Source organism: Anneissia japonica, unplaced genomic scaffold (genome assembly GCF_011630105.1).
Source record: "Anneissia japonica isolate Jap-2015-1 unplaced genomic scaffold, ASM1163010v1 scaffold11102_len228118_cov109, whole genome shotgun sequence".
Classification (NCBI taxonomy): domain Eukaryota; kingdom Metazoa; phylum Echinodermata; class Crinoidea; order Comatulida; family Comatulidae; genus Anneissia; species Anneissia japonica.
Window position 1 is genome coordinate 199,032 of NW_022706455.1, and position 7,612 is coordinate 206,643.

The following is a 7,612-nucleotide window of genomic DNA, read 5'->3' on the forward strand; positions in this document are numbered from 1 at the left end:
AACGGACATGTAAATATTTTACGGTCACATAAATTAAACCAGAATGTTGTATTTTTTTTAATTGATGATTTATTTGGGAAGAATATTGTATAAAAACTGGTTTAATTTTATTGTTTTTAAAAGAAAATGTATTTCCAGTCACACCACCCAAATTTTTGACTCAGGCAGGAGTGATAAATCTAACAATTTTTTTCTATGTGCCCTAATAATTTTCTACTACAAAGACATTTTGTTAGAGTGCGGAATTTATAGGGGGCGAGATGACTGGTTCCCATGTAAATTTTTATACCTCCCTCTGCCCTCTGCATGCAGTGCTATATCCTTCCTAAATTAAAGAAAAAATAGCAATCATATTCACTTACCTGGAAATCTCTCTCAAGTCAAAAACAACAATTGTCATTTTAAAAATTAGTAGTTGTCGTAGGCCTAGATGTTTCGGTTACCGCGTCTGATTTTTTGGTCTATATTAGCGGTGTAGCCTAGGCCCCCTAGCCTAGCTAGTAGGCTAAACTAAGCTTTCTCGCTAATGCTCTAGCCTAGCTAGACCACTCTACCAAACTAGGCCAGGCCTTTCTCTAGCCTTGCTCGTTGTTGGCCGCCTCTTCTCTCTGCCAGCACTCTCAATCGTAAAAGTCCTTTAATGCCACAAACTTTTCACAGCTGTATGTAGTTCATCCAAATTAAACTGACAGTGATAGTAGACGTCTTACCATCCATATAAAACAGATAAGAAAGAATAACGATAAAATCTTCACTAGCGAACATCCAGCATGGCGAGCACATAAGTTTCTTACATGGTTTGTTTACTGTATCTCTCGTAACCTTTGACAGTTCACTTCCGGTTGAAATCACAAAAATGGCTTTTACGCATGCGTAAGCAAATATTTTTCGACTTAAGACAAAATTTGCTGCCCTCTATAAGCTACAAGAAGTCGATTGTACGCATGCGCCATCTAAGATGATATTTTTGCTAAGATTTTGCTAAGACGGTTTGATAAATCAGCTTAAGATTTTTGCTTAGCTACTTCTTAACTTTTTCGACTTAAGACATTTGCTAAGCTGAGATTGATAAATCCCGGGCCAGGGCTCCTGGTCCAAACATTGTGGTATCATGTTTTTTTATTTTATATTTTTTAAATAATATAAATTCAACAGAGAAACATTAAGGTTTTCTATACGCCTCGGTGAAAATCCAAATTAATTCCCAGAAAAATTTCGAGCAGAATCCGTATACTAAATTATCCCGATCAAGGCAGTGTTCCTCCCCATATAAGTATGCGCAGATACTCAAAGGCAGTATGTTGAGCATCAGGGGGCGGATTTATCACACTTGCTAAGCAAGAAAATTTGCTTAAATTCGTCTTAAATCCATTTTTTTGCTTAAGTCAGATTTATCAATATTGCTTAGCTTAGAAATTGCTTAAAATTTGCTTAAAATCGTCTTAACGTTAAGATGAAAACATACCTGCCTTGAGACGAAAATTTTCGTCTTATCTCATTCAAAGCTGCCGCCTGGGTAGTACTAAAGTGCGAGGCAGCGAGGCAAAAAGACGATTAGACTTGCGAGGCATCGTTTTACCATTCCCAAAAGTGCGAGGCATAACAACGATTCATGCGAGGCATCGTTTTACATCGAAATATGTGCAGAGAACAACAAAAATCCAATTTAAAAGTAATATTACGTACTATTTAATAATTATGCGTGATAGTCATTGTCAAATTTGCTACTTAATTTGATTTGCTACCACAGTGGATTTATTTTTTTCCACCTAGGCCTAGGCTTAGGCTATATAGTCAGTAACATCGCTGATCACAGAAGGAGATCCATGATCTGCTGCATTATTTTTTATTCCCATACAATTAGGTCAAAACTTATAGAGGGCGCTATGTAAGGTCAGTTTAGTGAGCTGTTAAATATGAATATGCATAAGCATGACATAAGTTCGACGTTCTGTGTTTGTAAAGACCACCGGTAATGACGTCCGAGTTGCTATTATAAGCGTACGTTGGAAATTGAAGATTTATGTACAAGAATAGTGGATGCTAAAAAACCAAATATCATAATTTGTTGTGCAATAGTAGTAGTAGGCCTATTGATTTGAGCTACGAGGGATGCTCGAGGCATGAATAGCTACATTGTATTGTATTTTTCAGTAGGCCAACAAAACTTTCATTTAATTAATAATTATTAATTTAGGTCTTGCTTTCTGTAACTATTTCTCTACTACGATAATACGATCACTAAACTGACCTTAAATAGCGCCCTCTATAATTTCTGCCCTAATTGTATGGGAATAAAAAATAATGCAGCAGATCCTTGATCCGCCCCTGTGATCAGCGACGTTACTGCTATATAGCCTAGGCCTAGGCGGAGAAAAATAAATCCACTGTGGTAGCAAACCAAATTAAGTAGGTAGCAAATTTGACAATGACTATCACGCATAATTATTAAATAGTACGTAATATTACTTTTACAAAAATCAGCTTAAGATTTTTGCTTAGCTACTTCTTAACTTTTTTGACTTAAGACATTTGCTAAGCTGAGATTGATAAATCCCGGGCCTGGTCATTACAACAGTAGGTTGGGTTGATGGTGAATACAATACTCAAACAAACCTTGTGGGACCTACAAACGAATCCTACATTTTGATTAACAACATTAAACGTAATGCGCTAATAAATTCCAGTTCGCAGATTTCAACTATAAGTCTCGATTTATATAATTACATTCCAGAACTAAAGTCACAAAATATGGAAAACTGCACATTAGAAGTACTAGCTGCAAATGGACAGTGTCCCATACTACGGAATAGTTAAAGCAGCTATTACCATCCTTCAAAAACATTTTTCGCTGTTCCTCTGTTTGTTGTCCCAAATAGCAAATACTGTACAGCCAAACAGTCCCAGTCCTAGTCAGTACTGTATTACGTGTGGCTAAGAGAAACGACCAGGGCCACATAAAGGGCAAGGATAAAGTTTTCGAGGCATCTTTCGTGCAAATGGAGAAAATTACTCAACCGGAAAACATTGGGAAAGCGGCATATCACAGCAGACACCCTACTCACATAAAACCAAATCAACAATTTGATGTAACATGTACCACTGTATGGTTCAAAGATAGCGTATCAACAGTGCTGGTCGAGTCATCAGGAAGCGATTCAAATTTTCTAGTTGGTCGTTCAGTCTCCAGAATCAAGCGGAATGATAAAGTTTTTGTGCGAATCCTGAAACTTTTCGGCAATTTCGAGTGTAGTCGACGTACCACTCACTATGAACAGTATGAATATAAATCAACAACCCCACAAATCACCATCTAAGTTCCTGTCGGATCTTTCTCAATCAGAAATTAAATCGGACACTCAACGCGATGCATTGCAATCTCCCCTTGAGGTTTTTTTCAATTCTAATGACTTTGGACATACAAAGACCATACATCACCCTATACCTCTGTTAGACAACTAACCATTTAGAATGCCCTTCCGCCGTATCCCGCCTTCACAATATCAGGAAGTTCACACATCAACGACATGTTAGAGGCTGGTGCTATTAGGCCAAGCAAAAGCCCTTATGCTTTGCCTGGTGATTGTTCGTAAGAAGGATGGGTCATTACGAATCTGCATTGAATTTGGAAACAATTCTAAGACAGTCAGGGACGCATTTCTACTTCCGAGAATCGACGAAGCCATGGATGCTTTGGGTAAGGCAAGATTGTTTTCTACACTAGACTTAACCAGCGGCTATTGCCAAGTGGAGGTTGCGGAGGAAGACAAAGCGAAAACAGCTTTTACTAACCCAATTGGATTGTTCGAGTGTAACCGTATGCCATATGGACTTCAAAACGCACCGGCTACGTTCCAGCGGCTAATGATATCATGCTTTACCAGAACTTTTCAACTCTTTAATTTACTTAGACGATATTATTATTTCACCCGATTCTGCAATTAATTGGTACATAAGTGTCACAAAACGGATTCAAGAAGGACACATGGTTTCTTCTATAAGTACCTTTAATTAATTTATTTGATGGTAAATTAAAAAAATTACCAAATAATTGGGGAAACCCCCCCCCCCCCAAAAAAAATAAAAATTAATGCACTTTTGTTACACCAGATATTTCGTTATTAGACAAGTCCCTTAAAAGAAAGCAAACGAGAATAAATTGTTGACATATCAGCGAGTGTATATTATTTTTCCAGTAAATGCCAATATAATATTTAGAATACTACAGCAAAAATGTAGCGTGGTGGTAAAGACGTCTGCTTTCTAATGTCATGGTGCTGTGTTTATTGGAGACACCAGGATTTTTTTTTTAAAGAAAACAACTCCACTTTTAACACCTACAATGTAGGCCTGTGTGATCCTGTGCAGATGTTGTAATACCGATTGACATTATACCCATTGGATATACTGTATTTACTATTAGTGGTCCCAAATTAAAAAAAAAAAAAAGGTGTTTCGAGCGTAGTTTTCCATCAGGTCATTTTGTTGTTCATGACTGGTATTGTTGATATGATGAATTGATCTCTTTTTTTCAGATTGTTGTTCATTATCAACGATTATTATTTTTAACATAAACAATGAAACATCAGGCAATGCATACTTTATTGTGAAGAAGCTGATAAAATAAGTAACTTGTGGATTGTCACTTACAACGATACGAGGCTTGTCAAACCATTGAAGGCACCATCCTTCAGATGAGTTATTTGTTTTAAAGACAAAACCCTTCAAAACAGAAAAAAAAAAACATCAAGCAATTATTATCATTGAGCAAAGGTAAAAATCTATCGCCGATACATATTTAGAGTTCCAGATAAGGAGCAGCCTGTACCTTGGTTGGTTTACATACTTGTCTTTTTTCGAGCGTTGTCGTTTTTATAATAGTTGTTGTTTTATCAATGAATGTTGTTATCAGCGATTTCTTTTGTCGTAAATTTGTATTGTTATTACCGTCGTTGTCGGTGAGTGTTGTTGTCAATGATATTTGTTGTTACACCAAATATATAAGTTTTTGAATGACCTGAATAGTAAACAATGTGAAATGATTTACGATTATCTTTCAGTGCCAAATATATAATTGTAAATATTCATAACTTGTGATTTGTCACTTACAACTCCCGAAGACTTGCCAAGCCATTGAGGGCACCTTGCCCTATATCAGTTATCATGTTACCAGGACTCAAAACCCTTGGAAAAAAAAGATAAACTAATTATGAAAATTAAGCCAAATAACACTAGTGTAAACAGTGATAATAAAAATGGACCATTACTTCAATTACCTCAACATAAAACTGATAATTTTGGAATCCTTTCCAGCACGTCTTGTGGTACATAACTGTATCGGTAAAATATTATTAGTTGGTTTCGTAGATACAGTGAAGGCTTTCTTTATATCAAAATATTTACATAGAAGATGCATTTAGCATTTGTACCAGAAAGGGTTTTTTTTTTTGATAAATTATAATCCACTCATCAACGCTTAAATTATATACTGATTCCGTGTGCTCGCTAATGTGTGCTGCCAACTTACCCTGGTTCGAGTCCCTAAAAATTACTCGATCGCAATCACGGAGCTATTTTACGATTGCTGTTGCATTAGACATTTTTGTTGCTGTCAACATGAAAACGTTCAAGAACGTTATATGTTGACTGTATTATATAAGTGAACAACGTTTACAGTTTGTCTTATGTGTTTAGTGTGGGTCATTATATTGTGAATTACTGGTTAACTTGTGAATCCGTAATCTATTGATTTCATTTGCATTGTAGAATCCTTACCAGGGAACACTTCTGGGACCAAATACATGTGTCCCTTGAATAGGGGAACCCAATTTAAGAGGCACTAACCGAAAATGTGAAGTTGTCTCCAATGTAGTGGTTAAAAACTGTTAAATTGGCCATTTGGCACACTTAGTAAGTGTCAAGTTTCAAGTTTAAGTTATTTCATTTCTCATTACAGTAACTTACAAAAAAAAACTGAATTGCGAGAATGGTACAATATATTAAAAACATTAAAAATAATTATTAAGATATACACGTTCAGCAACATTAAAATCACACACAAAAATGGTTGAATTCAATAACTTGCAAATATAAAAAAAAATTGAAAAATTACAATATAAGAACATTAAATATAAATCAAACCCCTAAGGAGTACAGAAGTTCTGTTGTCTATCATTTCAAATGTCCAGGCTGCAATAGTGATTATATTGGTAAGACAGATAGGTGCTTAATAACTAGACTTAAAGAACATTCTTCACGATCACACATCTAGATGTGTATAAGAGACAGATATTAAGCTGCCATCTGTCATTCAAAAACATATTTTCTCATAATTCGTAATAGAGTATTATTTGCTTAATTAATTTTCTATAATATCTATATTAGTTGTTAACATAACGATAGAGAATTTGAACAGTCACTGAAAATTTGCTTTCTTTTTGGAGAACGATTATCGTTGAGCCTGAATGAAGGTGGCGCCATCTTTGTTGTTGTTACGGTGAAGCGCCGTGACCGCAATGCAAAGGGATATCGTGCGAATTAGGAACTATCGCATGTGGCTAGCAAAACATGTTAATTTCGCCTTTTAGAAGCTAAACTCAATTTCCCTTTTTGTGAAAACACTGAAGATACATCAGACCTACTTATACAATTGTATTTGTTCTTTTCACTCTATCGTGAGTTACAAAAAATATGTTTTTAGTGAGGTAAATGTTTCAAGTCGGCAATTTAGCCTTACCCTAGGCTGACTAAAAAAATGGGCCTGCGGAGGTATTATTTTGGTCGAGGTTTGTGTGATTTAATCGTAGTGCTAGTCGAAGTTCATTTTAAGAATACAAAATGACGTAATTTTTACTTTAATTAAGTTTTAGCTCGAACTACGACTAATGTTCATTTTAAGAATACCAGGGTTAATTTCATCTTCCTCCATGAAATCTTGCAATGATAGTTTTCTGTTCTCTAATAGTGTGTTGAATCTACAGTATAAAACATTTGAAATAAGATACACATAAATAACTTAATACCAACTAGTTTATTTATACGGTAGCATGAACATAAAACGGCCCAGCTCTTGGCCGAGTAAATACGGTTCCGTATAATGTCTACAGCTCCAAATAACGCATAAAACAGTTCCGAAAAATCGATGTCTATCCAAGGCTCCAAATGATAAATGGAATATTCTGAATAAAACAAATGTCCAAGCAAACTCCAAATAGCAAACGAAGATGGTCAAATTTATGAGATGCATATGGATGTAATAAATTCTTGAATCTTGTCACAGCAAACCTCTAGATTCTAAATTTGTGTTGCTTGTACTCTTGCTTGTTACAGGAATAATAATACAGTTATTCTATTATTTTGAAGAAAATATTGTAAAAAGACCAGTTCCATATGATATTTTTTTTATTTAAAAAAATTTATTATTGAATATTTTAGATCAAGGCCTGTGTCTGCATCAATGGAAGTCCATTTTATACCCCAGATGAACCTTCAAGGTTATACAAAGGAAAGGTGCAACCAACACTAAAGTAAGATATAAGGAAGGGAAATATGGGGGTGAGGATGGCAAGACCATGGGGTAAATAGAATGTATTATTTGACAATCAATATGGAT

At 35.3% G+C, this 7,612-nt stretch overlaps 1 long non-coding RNA gene across 1 annotated transcript in view; it reads right to left on the minus strand.

The window, feature by feature from the left end:
• Nucleotides 1–1,087, minus strand: part of LOC117106157 — a 3,574-nt gene extending 2,487 nt beyond the window's left edge. Inside the window, exon 1 of the long non-coding RNA XR_004445010.1 lies at nucleotides 363–1,087. This is a non-coding gene — a long non-coding RNA (uncharacterized LOC117106157). The remainder of the gene's footprint in view (nucleotides 1–362) is intronic.
• Between the last annotated feature and the right edge of the window lie 6,525 nt (nucleotides 1,088–7,612).